Below are 16,582 nucleotides of genomic sequence, written 5' to 3'. Positions count from 1 at the left end.
GGACTCTCAATTCACACATGTGTTGGACTTTGGACTCCCTCCCTTGTATGAACATTTTTCCCCATTGGCGAACTGTTTTTGTGTTGGTGCCAGATGCACTGCTGGCACTGTGGCTAAGCTGGTCAAAGTGCCTGTCTAGTAAACAGGAGATCCTGGGTTCAAATCCCAGCAGTGCCTGGGTGCTTGGTCAGTGAAACTTTGGCAGCTGATTTCTGAACCATGTACTTCTTTTTGTCACTTGCCCTTCAAGAACGAATTGACGTTGCATCCACAGCTGACGTGATTGTTGTGGATCCCATTACGCCAGAAGGTGCTTGAATCCATTTTTTTAATTAAACCATTACCTGTGAGCGGTAAGTTACACCATTGCACTAAACATTGTTAGAATAGTTAGTAATGGAGTTAGTAGTGAATAACTAACAATGCTTGTGGGGATTTTTTTTTTTTGGTTTTGGACATCTTTCAGATAAATAAGCATGCAAACTGACCTGGGAACATCATGGCTGTTCCTGACAAATGAACATAACGGGAGGGTTAAGATGACTACACTTCCAAAGTTCTCAGCTATGACTGAACCTCTCGCTCCTTTTTTCCCTGAGAAACTAGGTTGGCTGTGGAATTGATTAAACATCAAGAAGTCCACATCAATTAAAAAAATAATTAAAAAGTGATATCCTGGCCGAAAAAGGTCCGGTTAGCTCAGTCGGGAGAGCATGAGACTCTTAATATCACGGTCGTGGGTTCGAGCCCCACATCTTTTGGTGATACAGACCTGGTAGACCCAAATGAGTAGTGAGGGTGTGCTGGGAACGTCTGGCAGAGTCTCCCGTTCGTCGAGTCTTCAACTCTCACCTCTGGCAGAGCTTCACCTGCATCCCGGGGGAGGACCGGGATATTGAGTCCGAATGGGCCATATTCCGTGCCTCCATTGCTGAGGCGGCTGACCGGAGTTGCAGCTGCAAGGCCATTGGTGCCAGTCGTGGCGGCAGGCCCCGAACCCGATGGTGGACACCAGAAGTCAGGGCCGCCGTCAAGCTGAAGAAGGAGTCCTATCCAGCATTGATGGCTTGTGGGACTCCGGAAGCAGCTGACAGGTACTGTCAGGCCAAACGGTTCGCGGCTTCAGCGGTTGTCCAGGCAAAAACTCGGGTGTGGGAGGAATTCGGTGAGGCCATGGAGCACGACTTTCGGTCGGCCTCGAAGGGGTTCTGGCAAACCGTCCGGCGCCTCCGAAAAGGGAAGCAGAGCCCAGTCCACACTGTTTACAGTGGAGACGGGGCCTGCTGACCTCGACTGGGGATTTGTTTTGGTGAAGTAGGTGCAGACACATCTATTAAAAAATGAAAATACAAAATATACAGAATGCAGTATAAATATATGTACGCAGTCTGTTTTTTGTTTGTTATTCCGAAAGTGCAGTCTGATTGTTTTTCCTAAGAGTCCAAACTGAGCGTTAATTTAACGCATATAGAGTGTCAAAGTGGCAGGGTGAGGCAGAGGTGGGGTGTGAACAGTGTCAGGGGGGGTTCCGGGCCTTGTTGATGAGGCTGACAGCAGACAGGAACAAACTTGTTTTTGTGGCGTGAGGTTTTGGTCCTGATGGACCGCAGCCTCCTCTCAAAGAGACTGTGTCCGGGGTAAAAAAAAAAAAAACTATCAAGACAGCCTCAAGGTCCAAAAGTGTTAAGGCAGTCCCATAGTGTCCCCACATCATGCCATGTGTCTATTTGCCTTGAGACATGAGTAAATTAGCTTAAATGCTAACATGCTAATGGTCATCATGTTAGCGCCAAGCAAGAGAGTCCTTTTTCAGTCGGGTCTAAAAGTGGGGGCAATGTGAAGCTGTGTCTGTGCCACCTACTATGTTGCTGTGTCCCTGGTCCAGTGTGTTCCCATCTTGGGTTGGAATGTCCCCATGCTGGTAACGGGTGGGGAATACAGTCCGTTGATGAGGATAAGCGGGATGGATTTCAGTGGTTAAAGTCTCCAGCTACCATGAAAACGGTCATGGGCCACGAACCTATTCTGAATTACCCTTTGGCCAATCGACACCACATCAACTCAGCAGCAGTCCCCGTTAGTATAGTGGACAGTATCTCCGCCTGTCACGTGGAAGACCGTGGTTCGATTCCCCGACGGGGAGTTCCTCTTTTGTATGTCACAATGTCACGTTGAACCTTGAGTCGGGTTGCGGTTGCAACAACCAGTCCGGTTAAACAAACCTTTCTCATTAGAACAAAACCTCTCTTAATCTTCTTCTCACGGTGTTCAGGTGTCTTTTACAATCTGACAGTCTTTTGCTGCCAAATCATTCCAGGCGTGGATAATGAAGCTGACCAGGAAAATGCCAGCTGTGGGATTTCAACCAGAGCCTCCTGAGCGTAAGGAACCTTAATCTGGCGCCTTCGATCACTCATCCACCCAACCTAAAACGGTGCCCTGATCAGGAAAAAAAAACTGTGACCTTGTGAGGTTCACTGACAACAGAGGACACTCAAAAGGAGCCGCACAAAGCAGGGTACTTGTACAGATGTCGGCAGCAGAGTGGCGCAGCGGTAGCGTGCTGGGCCCATAACCCAGAGGTCGATGGATCGAAACCATCCTCTGCTATGGCTGTGCTCTTTACGTGTCCTTTGAAGAGCTTGCAGATGTATTGTCTTTGTTACTTAGCTGACCTGGTCCAGTAAAGAGTTCACGCTTCCTTTACTGCTGTTCTCGATGCATTTATTGCTCTTGAGTGCATTCACACGCCATTGCGGGACATTGAAGCATCGCGAAACACCGCAACTGTCCTCACTCGTCCATTGTCACTCTTATGGACTTGAAGAATCCCAGCCAGTTTCCGTTCGTTTCGGGGAACCTCCTCCTCTTTGACGATCACCACATCTCCAACTTGCATGTTTCTTCTTGGCGTATGCCATCTTTGTCTCAGAGCAATGTTGGTCAGATACTCCTTCCACCATTTGTTCCAGAACTATTCCGACAAATATTGCAATTATCTCCATCTCATTTTAGTATACAAGTCCATCCATCCATCCATTTTCCTCCACTTATCCAGGTCCAGGTCGCGGGGGGCAGCAGTCTTAGTAGGGAAGCCAAGATTTCCCGGTCCCCGGCCACCTCCTCCAGCTCCACCGGGAGGACACCAAGGTGTTCCCAGGCCAGCTGTGAGACATAATCCCTCCAGCGTGTCCTAGGTCTGCCCCGGGGCCTTTTCCCGGCTGGGTATGCCCGCAACACCTCACCAGGGAGGCGTCCGGGAGGCATCCGGACTAGATGCCCGAGCTACCTCAACTGACTCCTCTCGATGTGAAGGAGAAGCGGCTCTACTCTGAGCCCTCCCGGATGACTGAGCTCCTCACCCTATCTCTTAGGGTGAGTCCAGCTACCCTACGGAGGAAACTCATTTCAGCCGCCTGTATCCGAGATGTCATTATTTCGGTCATGACCCAAAGCTCATGACCATAGGTGAGGGTGGGAACATAGATCGACCGGTAAATTGGGAGCTTTTTTAACCACGACGGTCCGTTACAGCGACCGCATTACTGCCGAGGCTGCGCCGATCCGTCTGTCGACCTCACGCTCCCACTTTCCCTCTCTACGCCTGTACTGTGGGAGTCCTACACACAATTTCCCGCTGTCCAGTTCGCCCAGCACGCCAACGCTCTTCCTCCGCCAGGGATATTCCCCAGCTGCTGGCACTGCCCGCTCCAACCACACCGGCTGCGTCATCCGCTTTGGTGGGCCGACTTCAGGTGGAAGGTACGATACCCTGGGCGGGGGAAGCTTCTCCTACCACAGCATTAATTGACTCTGGGGTGGACGAGAACTTCATTGATAGCGGACTGGTCAGTTCTCTTAACATTCCTACTGTTGAGCTTGTCCCCCACAAGAATGTCTGCTCGCTAGATGAACATCACCTGGCATGCATTACGCATCAGACGTGCACCATATCCTTGGTGCTGTCGGGAAACCACCAAAAGGTCACTAATTTTTTTCGTATGCCCTCTCGCTCAGCTCTGTTAGTACTCGGCCTCCCCTGGCATCCCTTGCGTGTGTTGTGATGTTTTGTCATTCAGCGCCACTTTGCAGAGGCACATCCACTCGACAATTTAATTTGTTCTACGACAGTGTTTCACAATGTGGCATTGGTGGTTCAGTGGTAGAATTCTCGCTTGCCAAGCGGGAGGCCCGGGTCCGATTCCCGGCCAATGCAGTATATCTCAGCTTATACCTTTCTTTAGAGCTCATGTTGAAAAAGTACAAAGGCTCTTTTCCTGCGAAAGTGCAGTATTCAGAATGACACCTGAAACGTAACAGACCGGACCACCCGAGAGTTAAGGTGGACAGCACTTTGTGAAACCTGACTGCAGTCATGCTGTTGTAGTCTCTGTCGCACAATTGCTCAGCACGTTTGGCTGTTAACTGAGAGGTTGGTGGTTCGATCCCACCCAGGGACTCTCAATTCACACATGTGTTGGACTTTGGACTCCCTCGCTTGTATGTACATTTTTCCCCATTGGCGAACTGTTTTTGTGTTGGTGCCAGCTGCACTGCTGGCACTGTGGCTAAGCTGGTCAAAGTGCCTGTCTAGTAAACAGGAGATCCTGGGTTCAAATCCCAGCAGTGCCTGGGTGCTTGGTCAGTGAAACTTTGGCAGCTGATTTCTGAACCATGTACTTCTTTTTGTCACTTGCCCTTCAAGAACGAATTGACGTTGCATCCACAGCTGACGTGATTGTTGTGGATCCCATTACGCCAGAAGGTGCTTGAATCCATTTTTTTAATTAAACCATTACCTGTGAGCGGTAAGTTACACCATTGCACTAAACATTGTTAGAATAGTTAGTAATGGAGTTAGTAGTGAATAACTAACAATGCTTGTGGGGATTTTTTTTTGGTTTTGGACATCTTTCAGATAAATAAGCATGCAAACTGACCCGGGAACATCATGGCTGTTCCTGACAAATGAACATAACGGGAGGGTTAAGATGACTACACTTCCAAAGTTCTCAGCTATGACTGAACCTCTCGCTCCTTTTTTCCCTGAGTAACTAGGTTGGCTGTGGAATTGATTAAACATCAAGAAGTCCACATCAATTAAAAAAATAATTAAAAAGTGATATCCTGGCCGAAAAAGGTCCGGTTAGCTCAGTCGGGAGAGCATGAGACTCTTAATATCAGGGTCGTGGGTTCGAGCCCCACATCTTTTGGTGATACAGACCTGGTAGACCCAAATGAGTAGTGAGGGTGTGCTGGGAACGTCTGGCAGAGTCTCCCGTTCGTCGAGTCTTCAACTCTCACCTCTGGCAGAGCTTCACCTGCATCCCGGGGGAGGACCGGGATATTGAGTCCGAATGGGCCATATTCCGTGCCTCCATTGCTGAGGCGGCTGACCGGAGTTGCAGCTGCAAGGCCGTCGGTGCCAGTCGTGGCTGCAGGCCCCGAACCCGATGGTGGACACCAGAAGTCAGGGCCGCCGTCAAGCTGAAGAAGGAGTCCTATCCAGCATTGATGGCTTGTGGGACTCCGGAAGCAGCTGACAGGTACTGTCAGGCCAAACCGTTCGCGGCTTCGGCGGTTGTCCAGGCAAAAACTCGGGTGTGGGAGGAATTCGGTGAGGCCATGGAGCACGACTTTCGGTCGGCCTCGAAGGGGTTCTGGCAAACCGTCCGGCGCCTCCGAAAAGGGAAGCAGAGCCCAGTCCACACTGTTTACAGTGGAGACGGGGCCTGCTGACCTCGACTGGGGATTTGTTTTGGTGAAGTAGGTGCAGACACATCTATTAAAAAATGAAAATACAAAATATACAGAATGCAGTATAAATATATGTACGCAGTCTGTTTTTTGTTTGTTATTCCGAAAGTGCAGTCTGATTGTTTTTCCTAAGAGTCCAAACTGAGCGTTAATTTAACGCATATAGAGTGTCAAAGTGGCAGGGTGAGGCAGAGGTGGGGTGTGAACAGTGTCAGGGGGGGTTCCGGGCCTTGTTGATGAGGCTGACAGCAGACAGGAAGAAACTGTTTTTGTGGCGTGAGGTTTTGGTCCTGATGGACCGCAGCCTCCTCTCAAAGAGACTGTGTCCGGGGTAAAAAAAAAAAACTATCAAGACAGCATCAAGGTCCAAAAGTGTTAAGGCAGTCCCATAGTGTCCCCACATCATGCCATGTGTCTATTTGCCTTGAGACATGAGTAAATTAGCTTAAATGCTAACATGCTAATGGTCATCATGTTAGCGCCAAGCAAGAGAGTCCTTTTTCAGTCGGGTCTAAAAGTGGGGGCAATGTGAAGCTGTGTCTGTGCCACCTACTATGTTGCTGTGTCCCTGGTCCAGTGTGTTCCCATCTTGGGTTGGAATGTCCCCATGCTGGTAACGGGTGGGGAATACAGTCCGTTGATGAGGATAAGCGGGATGGATTTCAGTGGTTAAAGTCTCCAGCTACCATGAAAACGGTCATGGGCACGAGCCTATTCTGAATTACCCTTTGGCCAATCGACACCACATCAACTCAGCAGCAGTCCTCGTTAGTATAGTGGACAGTATCTCCGCCTGTCACGTGGAAGACCGGGGTTCGATTCCCCGACGGGGAGTTCCTCTTTTGTATGTCACAATGTCACGTTGAACCTTGAGTCGGGTTGCGGTTGCAACAACCAGTCCGGTTAAACAAACCTTTCTCATTAGAACAAAACCTCTCTTAATCTTCTTCTCACGGTGTTCAGGTGTCTTTTACAATCTGACAGTCTTTTGCTGCCAAATCATTCCAGGCGTGGATAATGAAGCTGACCAGGAAAATGCCAGCTGTGGGATTTCAACCAGAGCCTCCTGAGCGTAAGGAACCTTAATCTGGCGCCTTCGATCACTCATCCACCCAACCTAAAGCGGTGCCCTGATCAGGAAAAAAAACCTGTGACCTTGTGAGGTTCACTGACAACAGAGGACACTCAAAAGGAGCCGCACAAAGCAGGGTACTTGTACAGATGTCGGCAGCAGAGTGGCGCAGCGGTAGCGTGCTGGGCCCATAACCCAGAGGTCGATGGATCGAAACCATCCTCTGCTATGGCTGTGCTCTTTACGTGTCCTTTGAAGAGCTTGCAGATGTATTGTCTTTGTTACTTAGCTGACCTGGTCCAGTAAAGAGTTCACGCTTCCTTTACTGCTGTTCTCGATGCATTTATTGCTCTTGAGTGCATTCACACGCCATTGCGGGACATTGAAGCATCGCGAAACACCGCAACTGTCCTCACTCGTCCATTGTCACTCTTATGGACTTGAAGAATCCCAGCCAGTTTCCGTTCGTTTCGGGGAACCTCCTCCTCTTTGACGATCACCACATCTCCAACTTGCATGTTTCTTCTTGGCGTATGCCATCTTTGTCTCAGAGCAATGTTGGTCAGATACTCCTTCCACCATTTGTTCCAGAACTATTCCGACAAATATTGCAATTATCTCCATCTCATTTTAGTATACAAGTCCATCCATCCATCCATTTTCCTCCACTTATCCAGGTCCAGGTCGCGGGGGGCAGCAGTCTTAGTAGGGAAGCCAAGATTTCCCGGTCCCCGGCCACCTCCTCCAGCTCCACCGGGAGGACACCAAGGTGTTCCCAGGCCAGCTGTGAGACATAATCCCTCCAGCGTGTCCTAGGTCTGCCCCGGGGCCTTTTCCCGGCTGGGTATGCCCGGAACACCTCACCAGGGAGGCGTCCGGGAGGCATCCGGACTAGATGCCCGAGCTACCTCAACTGACTCCTCTCGATGTGAAGGAGAAGCGGCTCTACTCTGAGCCCTCCCGGATGACTGAGCTCCTCACCCTATCTCTTAGGGTGAGTCCAGCTACCTTACGGAGGAAACTCATTTCAGCCGCCTGTATCCGAGATGTCATTCTTTCGGTCATGACCCAAAGCTCATGACCATAGGTGAGGGTGGGAACATAGATCGACCGGTAAATTGAGAGCTTTTTTAACCACGACGGTCCGTTACAGCGACCGCATTACTGCCGAGGCTGCGCCGATCCGTCTGTCGACCTCACGCTCCCACTTTCCCTCTCGACGCCTGTACTGTGGGAGTCCTACACACAATTTCCCGCTGTCCAGTTCGCCCAGCACGCCAACGCTATTCCTCCACCAGGGATATTCCCCAGCTGCTGGCACTGCCCGCTCCAACCACACCGGCTGCGTCATCCGCTTTGGTGGGCCGACTTCAGGTGGAAGGTACGATATCCTGGGCGGGGGAAGCTTCTCCTACCACAGCATTAATTGACTCTGGGGCGGACGAGAACTTCATTGATAGCGGACTGGTCAGTTCTCTTAACATTCCTACTGTTGAGCTTGTCCCCACAAGAATGTCTGCTCGCTAGATGAACATCACCTGGCATGCATTACGCATCACAATTTTTTCCCTGAGAAACTAGGTTGGCTGTGGAATTGATTAAACATCAAGAAGTCCACATCAATTAAAAAAATAATTAAAAAGTGATATCCTGGCCGAAAAAGGTCCGGTTAGCTCAGTCGGGAGAGCATGAGACTCTTAATATCAGGGTCGTGGGTTCGAGCCCCACATCTTTTGGTGATACAGACCTGGTAGACCCAAATGAGTAGTGAGGGTGTGCTGGGAACGTCTGGCAGAGTCTCCCGTTCGTCGAGTCTTCAACTCTCACCTCTGGCAGAGCTTCACCTGCATCCCGGGGGAGGACCGGGATATTGAGTCCGAATGGGCCATATTCCGTGCCTCCATTGCTGAGGCGGCTGACCGGAGTTGCAGCTGCAAGGCCGTCGGTGCCAGTCGTGGCTGCAGGCCCCGAACCCGATGGTGGACACCAGAAGTCAGGGCCGCCGTCAAGCTGAAGAAGGAGTCCTATCCAGCATTGATGGCTTGTGGGACTCCGGAAGCAGCTGACAGGTACTGTCAGGCCAAACGGTTCGCGGCTTCGGCGGTTGTCCAGGCAAAAACTCGGGTGTGGGAGGAATTCGGTGAGGCCATGGAGCACGACTTTCGGTCGGCCTCGAAGGGGTTCTGGCAAACCGTCCGGCGCCTCCGAAAAGGGAAGCAGAGCCCAGTCCACACTGTTTACAGTGGAGACGGGGCCTGCTGACCTCGACTGGGGATTTGTTTTGGTGAAGTAGGTGCAGACACATCTATTAAAAAATGAAAATACAAAATATACAGAATGCAGTATAAATATATGTACGCAGTCTGTTTTTTGTTTGTTATTCCGAAAGTGCAGTCTGATTGTTTTTCCTAAGAGTCCAAACTGAGCGTTAATTTAACGCATATAGAGTGTCAAAGTGGCAGGGTGAGGCAGAGGTGGGGTGTGAACAGTGTCAGGGGGGGTTCCGGGCCTTGTTGATGAGGCTGACAGCAGACAGGAAGAAACTGTTTTTGTGGCGTGAGGTTTTGGTCCTGATGGACCGCAGCCTCCTCTCAAAGAGACTGTGTCCGGGGTAAAAAAAAAAACTATCAAGACAGCATCAAGGTCCAAAAGTGTTAAGGCAGTCCCATAGTGTCCCCACATCATGCCATGTGTCTATTTGCCTTGAGACATGAGTAAATTAGCTTAAATGCTAACATGCTAATGGTCATCATGTTAGCGCCAAGCAAGAGAGTCCTTTTTCAGTCGGGTCTAAAAGTGGGGGCAATGTGAAGCTGTGTCTGTGCCACCTACTATGTTGCTGTGTCCCTGGTCCAGTGTGTTCCCATCTTGGGTTGGAATGTCCCCATGCTGGTAACGGGTGGGGAATACAGTCCGTTGATGAGGATAAGCGGGATGGATTTCAGTGGTTAAAGTCTCCAGCTACCATGAAAACGGTCATGGGCACGAGCCTATTCTGAATTACCCTTTGGCCAATCGACACCACATCAACTCAGCAGCAGTCCTCGTTAGTATAGTGGACAGTATCTCCGCCTGTCACGTGGAAGACCGGGGTTCGATTCCCCGACGGGGAGTTCCTCTTTTGTATGTCACAATGTCACGTTGAACCTTGAGTCGGGTTGCGGTTGCAACAACCAGTCCGGTTAAACAAACCTTTCTCATTAGAACAAAACCTCTCTTAATCTTCTTCTCACGGTGTTCAGGTGTCTTTTACAATCTGACAGTCTTTTGCTGCCAAATCATTCCAGGCGTGGATAATGAAGCTGACCAGGAAAATGCCAGCTGTGGGATTTCAACCAGAGCCTCCTGAGCGTAAGGAACCTTAATCTGGCGCCTTCGATCACTCATCCACCCAACCTAAAGCGGTGCCCTGATCAGGAAAAAAAACCTGTGACCTTGTGAGGTTCACTGACAACAGAGGACACTCAAAAGGAGCCGCACAAAGCAGGGTACTTGTACAGATGTCGGCAGCAGAGTGGCGCAGCGGTAGCGTGCTGGGCCCATAACCCAGAGGTCGATGGATCGAAACCATCCTCTGCTATGGCTGTGCTCTTTACGTGTCCTTTGAAGAGCTTGCAGATGTATTGTCTTTGTTACTTAGCTGACCTGGTCCAGTAAAGAGTTCACGCTTCCTTTACTGCTGTTCTCGATGCATTTATTGCTCTTGAGTGCATTCACACGCCATTGCGGGACATTGAAGCATCGCGAAACACCGCAACTGTCCTCACTCGTCCATTGTCACTCTTATGGACTTGAAGAATCCCAGCCAGTTTCCGTTCGTTTCGGGGAACCTCCTCCTCTTTGACGATCACCACATCTCCAACTTGCATGTTTCTTCTTGGCGTATGCCATCTTTGTCTCAGAGCAATGTTGGTCAGATACTCCTTCCACCATTTGTTCCAGAACTATTCCGACAAATATTGCAATTATCTCCATCTCATTTTAGTATACAAGTCCATCCATCCATCCATTTTCCTCCACTTATCCAGGTCCAGGTCGCGGGGGGCAGCAGTCTTAGTAGGGAAGCCAAGATTTCCCGGTCCCCGGCCACCTCCTCCAGCTCCACCGGGAGGACACCAAGGTGTTCCCAGGCCAGCTGTGAGACATAATCCCTCCAGCGTGTCCTAGGTCTGCCCCGGGGCCTTTTCCCGGCTGGGTATGCCCGGAACACCTCACCAGGGAGGCGTCCGGGAGGCATCCGGACTAGATGCCCGAGCTACCTCAACTGACTCCTCTCGATGTGAAGGAGAAGCGGCTCTACTCTGAGCCCTCCCGGATGACTGAGCTCCTCACCCTATCTCTTAGGGTGAGTCCAGCTACCCTACGGAGGAAACTCATTTCAGCCGCCTGTATCCGAGATGTCATTCTTTCGGTCATGACCCAAAGCTCATGACCATAGGTGAGGGTGGGAACATAGATTGACCGGTAAATTGAGAGCTTTTTTAACCACGACGGTCCGTTACAGCGACCGCATTACTGCCGAGGCTGCGCCGATCCGTCTGTCGACCTCACGCTCCCACTTTCCCTCTCTACGCCTATACTGTGGGAGTCCTACACACAATTTCCCGCTGTCCAGTTCGCCCAGCACGCCAACGCTCTTCCTCCGCCAGGGATATTCCCCAGCTGCTGGCACTGCCCGCCCCAACCACACCGGCTGCGTCATCCGCTTTGGTGGGCCGACTTCAGGTGGAAGGTACGATATCCTGGGCGGGGGAAGCTTCTCCTACCACAGCATTAATTGACTCTGGGGCGGACGAGAACTTCATTGATAGCGGACTGGTCAGTTCTCTTAACATTCCTACTGTTGAGCTTGTCCCCCACAAGAATGTCTGCTCGCTAGATGAACATCACCTGGCATGCATTACGCATCAGACGTGCACCATATCCTTGGTGCTGTCGGGAAACCACCAAAAGGTCACAAATTTTTTTCTTATGCCCTCTCGCTCAGCTCTGTTAGTACTCGGCCTCCCCTGGCATCCCTTGCGTGTGTTGTGATGTTTTGTCATTCAGCGCCACTTTGCAGAGGCACATCCACTCGACAATTTAATTTGTTCTCCGACAGTGGTTCACAATGTGGCATTGGTGGTTCAGTGGTAGAATTCTCGCTTGCCAAGCGGGAGGCCCGGGTCCGATTCCCGGCCAATGCAGTATATCTCAGCTTATACCTTTCTTTAGAGCTCATGTTGAAAAAGTACAAAGGCTCTTTTCCTGCGAAAGTGCAGTATTCAGAATGACACCTGAAACGTAACAGACCGGACCACCCGAGAGTTAAGGTGGACAGCACTTTGTGAAACCTGACTGCAGTCATGCTGTTGTAGTCTCTGTCGCACAATTGCTCAGCACGTTTGGCTGTTAACTGAGAGGTTGGTGGTTCGATCCCACCCAGGGACTCTCAATTCACACATGTGTTGGACTTTGGACTCCATCCCTTGTATGAACATTTTTCCCCATTGGCGAACTGTTTTTGTGTTGGTGCCAGATGCACTGCTGGCACTGTGGCTAAGCTGGTCAAAGTGCCTGTCTAGTAAACAGGAGATCCTGGGTTCAAATCCCAGCAGTGCCTGGGTGCTTGGTCAGTGAAACTTTGGCAGCTGATTTCTGAACCATGTACTTCTTTTTGTCACTTGCCCTTCAAGAACGAATTGACGTTGCATCCACAGCTGACGTGATTGTTGTGGATCCCATTACGCCAGAAGGTGCTTGAATCCATTTTTTTAATTAAACCATTACCTGTGAGCGGTAAGTTACACCATTGCACTAAACATTGTTAGAATAGTTAGTAATGGAGTTAGTAGTGAATAACTAACAATGCTTGTGGGGATTTTTTTTTGGTTTTGGACATCTTTCAGATAAATAAGCATGCAAACTGACCCGGGAACATCATGGCTGTTCCTGACAAATGAACATAACGGGAGTGTTAAGATGACTACACTTCCAAAGTTCTCAGCTATGACTGAACCTCTCGCTCCTTTTTTCCCTGAGAAACTAGGTTGGCTGTGGAATTGATTAAACATCAAGAAGTCCACATCAATTAAAAAAATAATTAAAAAGTGATATCCTGGCCGAAAAAGGTCCGGTTAGCTCAGTCGGGAGAGCATGAGACTCTTAATATCAGGGTCGTGGGTTCGAGCCCCACATCTTTTGGTGATACAGACCTGGTAGACCCAAATGAGTAGTGAGGGTGTGCTGGGAACGTCTGGCAGAGTCTCCCGTTCGTCGAGTCTTCAACTCTCACCTCTGGCAGAGCTTCACCTGCATCCCGGGGGAGGACCGGGATATTGAGTCCGAATGGGCCATATTCCGTGCCTCCATTGCTGAGGCGGCTGACCGGAGTTGCAGCTGCAAGGCCGTCGGTGCCAGTCGTGGCGGCAGGCCCCGAACCCGATGGTGGACACCAGAAGTCAGGGCCGCCGTCAAGCTGAAGAAGGAGTCCTATCCAGCATTGATGGTTTGTGGGACTCCGGAAGCAGCTGACAGGTACTGTCCGGCCAAACGGTTCGCGGCTTCGGCGGTTGTCCAGGCAAAAACTCGGGTGTGGGAGGAATTCGGTGAGGCCATGGAGCACGACTTTCGGTCGGCCTCGAAGGGGTTCTGGCAAACCGTCCGGCGCCTCCGAAAAGGGAAGCAGAGCCCAGTCCACACTGTTTACAGTGGAGACGGGGCCTCCTGACCTCGACTGGGGATTTGTTTTGGTGAAGTAGGTGCAGACACATCTATTAAAAAATGAAAATACAAAATATACAGAATGCAGTATAAATATATGTACGCAGTCTGTTTTTTGTTTGTTATTCCAAAAGTGCAGTCTGATTGTTTTTCCTAAGAGTCCAAACTGAGCGTTAATTTAACGCATATAGAGTGTCAAAGTGGCAGGGTGAGGCAGAGGTGGGGTGTGAACAGTGTCAGGGGGGGTTCCGGGCCTTGTTGATGAGGCTGACAGCAGACAGGAAGAAACTTGTTTTTGTGGCGTGAGGTTTTGGTCCTGATGGACCGCAGCCTCCTCTCAAAGAGACTGTGTCCAGGGTAAAAAAAAAAAACTATCAAGACAGCCTCAAGGTCCAAAAGTGTTAAGGCAGTCCCATAGTGTCCCCACATCATGCCATGTGTCTATTTGCCTTGAGACATGAGTAAATTAGCTTAAATGCTAACATGCTAATGGTCATCATGTTAGCGCCAAGCAAGAGAGTCCTTTTTCAGTCGGGTCTAAAAGTGGGGGCAATGTGAAGCTGTGTCTGTGCCACCTACTATGTTGCTGTGTCCCTGGTCCAGTGTGTTCCCATCTTGGGTTGGAATGTCCCCATGCTGGTAACGGGTGGGGAATACAGTCCGTTGATGAGGATAAGCGGGATGGATTTCAGTGGTTAAAGTCTCCAGCTACCATGAAAACGGTCATGGGCCACGAACCTATTCTGAATTACCCTTTGGCCAATCGACACCACATCAACTCAGCAGCAGTCCCCGTTAGTATAGTGGACAGTATCTCCGCCTGTCACGTGGAAGACCGTGGTTCGATTCCCCGACGGGGAGTTCCTCTTTTGTATGTCACAATGTCACGTTGAACCTTGAGTCGGGTTGCGGTTGCAACAACCAGTCCGGTTAAACAAACCTTTCTCATTAGAACAAAACCTCTCTTAATCTTCTTCTCACGGTGTTCAGGTGTCTTTTACAATCTGACAGTCTTTTGCTGCCAAATCATTCCAGGCGTGGATAATGAAGCTGACCAGGAAAATGCCAGCTGTGGGATTTCAACCAGAGCCTCCTGAGCGTAAGGAACCTTAATCTGGCGCCTTCGATCACTCATCCACCCAACCTAAAACGGTGCCCTGATCAGGAAAAAAAAACTGTGACCTTGTGAGGTTCACTGACAACAGAGGACACTCAAAAGGAGCCGCACAAAGCAGGGTACTTGTACAGATGTCGGCAGCAGAGTGGCGCAGCGGTAGCGTGCTGGGCCCATAACCCAGAGGTCGATGGATCGAAACCATCCTCTGCTATGGCTGTGCTCTTTACGTGTCCTTTGAAGAGCTTGCAGATGTATTGTCTTTGTTACTTAGCTGACCTGGTCCAGTAAAGAGTTCACGCTTCCTTTACTGCTGTTCTCGATGCATTTATTGCTCTTGAGTGCATTCACACGCCATTGCGGGACATTGAAGCATCGCGAAACACCGCAACTGTCCTCACTCGTCCATTGTCACTCTTATGGACTTGAAGAATCCCAGCCAGTTTCCGTTCGTTTCGGGGAACCTCCTCCTCTTTGACGATCACCACATCTCCAACTTGCATGTTTCTTCTTGGCGTATGCCATCTTTGTCTCAGAGCAATGTTGGTCAGATACTCCTTCCACCATTTGTTCCAGAACTATTCCGACAAATATTGCAATTATCTCCATCTCATTTTAGTATACAAGTCCATCCATCCATCCATTTTCCTCCACTTATCCAGGTCCAGGTCGCGGGGGGCAGCAGTCTTAGTAGGGAAGCCAAGATTTCCCGGTCCCCGGCCACCTCCTCCAGCTCCACCGGGAGGACACCAAGGTGTTCCCAGGCCAGCTGTGAGACATAATCCCTCCAGCGTGTCCTAGGTCTGCCCCGGGGCCTTTTCCCGGCTGGGTATGCCCGCAACACCTCACCAGGGAGGCGTCCGGGAGGCATCCGGACTAGATGCCCGAGCTACCTCAACTGACTCCTCTCGATGTGAAGGAGAAGCGGCTCTACTCTGAGCCCTCCCGGATGACTGAGCTCCTCACCCTATCTCTTAGGGTGAGTCCAGCTACCCTACGGAGGAAACTCATTTCAGCCGCCTGTATCCGAGATGTCATTATTTCGGTCATGACCCAAAGCTCATGACCATAGGTGAGGGTGGGAACATAGATCGACCGGTAAATTGGGAGCTTTTTTAACCACGACGGTCCGTTACAGCGACCGCATTACTGCCGAGGCTGCGCCGATCCGTCTGTCGACCTCACGCTCCCACTTTCCCTCTCTACGCCTGTACTGTGGGAGTCCTACACACAATTTCCCGCTGTCCAGTTCGCCCAGCACGCCAACGCTCTTCCTCCGCCAGGGATATTCCCCAGCTGCTGGCACTGCCCGCTCCAACCACACCGGCTGCGTCATCCGCTTTGGTGGGCCGACTTCAGGTGGAAGGTACGATACCCTGGGCGGGGGAAGCTTCTCCTACCACAGCATTAATTGACTCTGGGGTGGACGAGAACTTCATTGATAGCGGACTGGTCAGTTCTCTTAACATTCCTACTGTTGAGCTTGTCCCCCACAAGAATGTCTGCTCGCTAGATGAACATCACCTGGCATGCATTACGCATCAGACGTGCACCATATCCTTGGTGCTGTCGGGAAACCACCAAAAGGTCACTAATTTTTTTCGTATGCCCTCTCGCTCAGCTCTGTTAGTACTCGGCCTCCCCTGGCATCCCTTGCGTGTGTTGTGATGTTTTGTCATTCAGCGCCACTTTGCAGAGGCACATCCACTCGACAATTTAATTTGTTCTACGACAGTGTTTCACAATGTGGCATTGGTGGTTCAGTGGTAGAATTCTCGCTTGCCAAGCGGGAGGCCCGGGTCCGATTCCCGGCCAATGCAGTATATCTCAGCTTATACCTTTCTTTAGAGCTCATGTTGAAAAAGTACAAAGGCTCTTTTCCTGCGAAAGTGCAGTATTCAGAATGACACCTGAAACGTAACAGACCGGACCACCCG

At 50.5% G+C, this 16,582-nt stretch overlaps 8 non-coding genes across 8 annotated transcripts; all 8 read left to right on the top strand.

The window, feature by feature from the left end:
• Positions 1 to 103: 103 nt before the first annotated feature.
• trnat-agu (transfer RNA threonine (anticodon AGU)) lies at positions 104 to 177 on the top strand. The gene has a single exon. It is a non-coding gene; the product is annotated as a tRNA-Thr (tRNA).
• Positions 178 to 4,145: 3,968 nt separating this feature from the next.
• Positions 4,146 to 4,216, top strand: trnag-gcc (transfer RNA glycine (anticodon GCC)). The gene has a single exon. It is a non-coding gene; the product is annotated as a tRNA-Gly (tRNA).
• A 342-nt stretch (positions 4,217 to 4,558) lies between these two features.
• On the top strand, positions 4,559 to 4,632 carry trnat-agu (transfer RNA threonine (anticodon AGU)). Its single transcript has one exon. It is a non-coding gene; the product is annotated as a tRNA-Thr (tRNA).
• A 1,887-nt stretch (positions 4,633 to 6,519) lies between these two features.
• On the top strand, positions 6,520 to 6,591 carry trnad-guc (transfer RNA aspartic acid (anticodon GUC)). The gene has a single exon. It is a non-coding gene; the product is annotated as a tRNA-Asp (tRNA).
• Positions 6,592 to 9,870: 3,279 nt separating this feature from the next.
• On the top strand, positions 9,871 to 9,942 carry trnad-guc (transfer RNA aspartic acid (anticodon GUC)). The gene has a single exon. It is a non-coding gene; the product is annotated as a tRNA-Asp (tRNA).
• Positions 9,943 to 11,944: 2,002 nt separating this feature from the next.
• Positions 11,945 to 12,015, top strand: trnag-gcc (transfer RNA glycine (anticodon GCC)). The gene has a single exon. It is a non-coding gene; the product is annotated as a tRNA-Gly (tRNA).
• A 342-nt stretch (positions 12,016 to 12,357) lies between these two features.
• On the top strand, positions 12,358 to 12,431 carry trnat-agu (transfer RNA threonine (anticodon AGU)). The gene has a single exon. It is a non-coding gene; the product is annotated as a tRNA-Thr (tRNA).
• Positions 12,432 to 16,394: 3,963 nt separating this feature from the next.
• Positions 16,395 to 16,465, top strand: trnag-gcc (transfer RNA glycine (anticodon GCC)). The gene has a single exon. It is a non-coding gene; the product is annotated as a tRNA-Gly (tRNA).
• The last annotated feature ends 117 nt before the right edge of the window (positions 16,466 to 16,582 follow it).

The sequence above is a fragment of the Doryrhamphus excisus genome, linkage group LG6 (genome assembly GCF_037039965.1).
Source record: "Doryrhamphus excisus strain RoL-2023G ecotype Guam linkage group LG6, RoL_Dexc_Guam_v1.1, whole genome shotgun sequence".
Classification (NCBI taxonomy): domain Eukaryota; kingdom Metazoa; phylum Chordata; class Actinopteri; order Syngnathiformes; family Syngnathidae; genus Doryrhamphus; species Doryrhamphus excisus.
The sequence above is the reverse complement of the archived record's forward strand: the minus strand, read 5'-3'. Positions and strand labels throughout refer to the sequence as shown.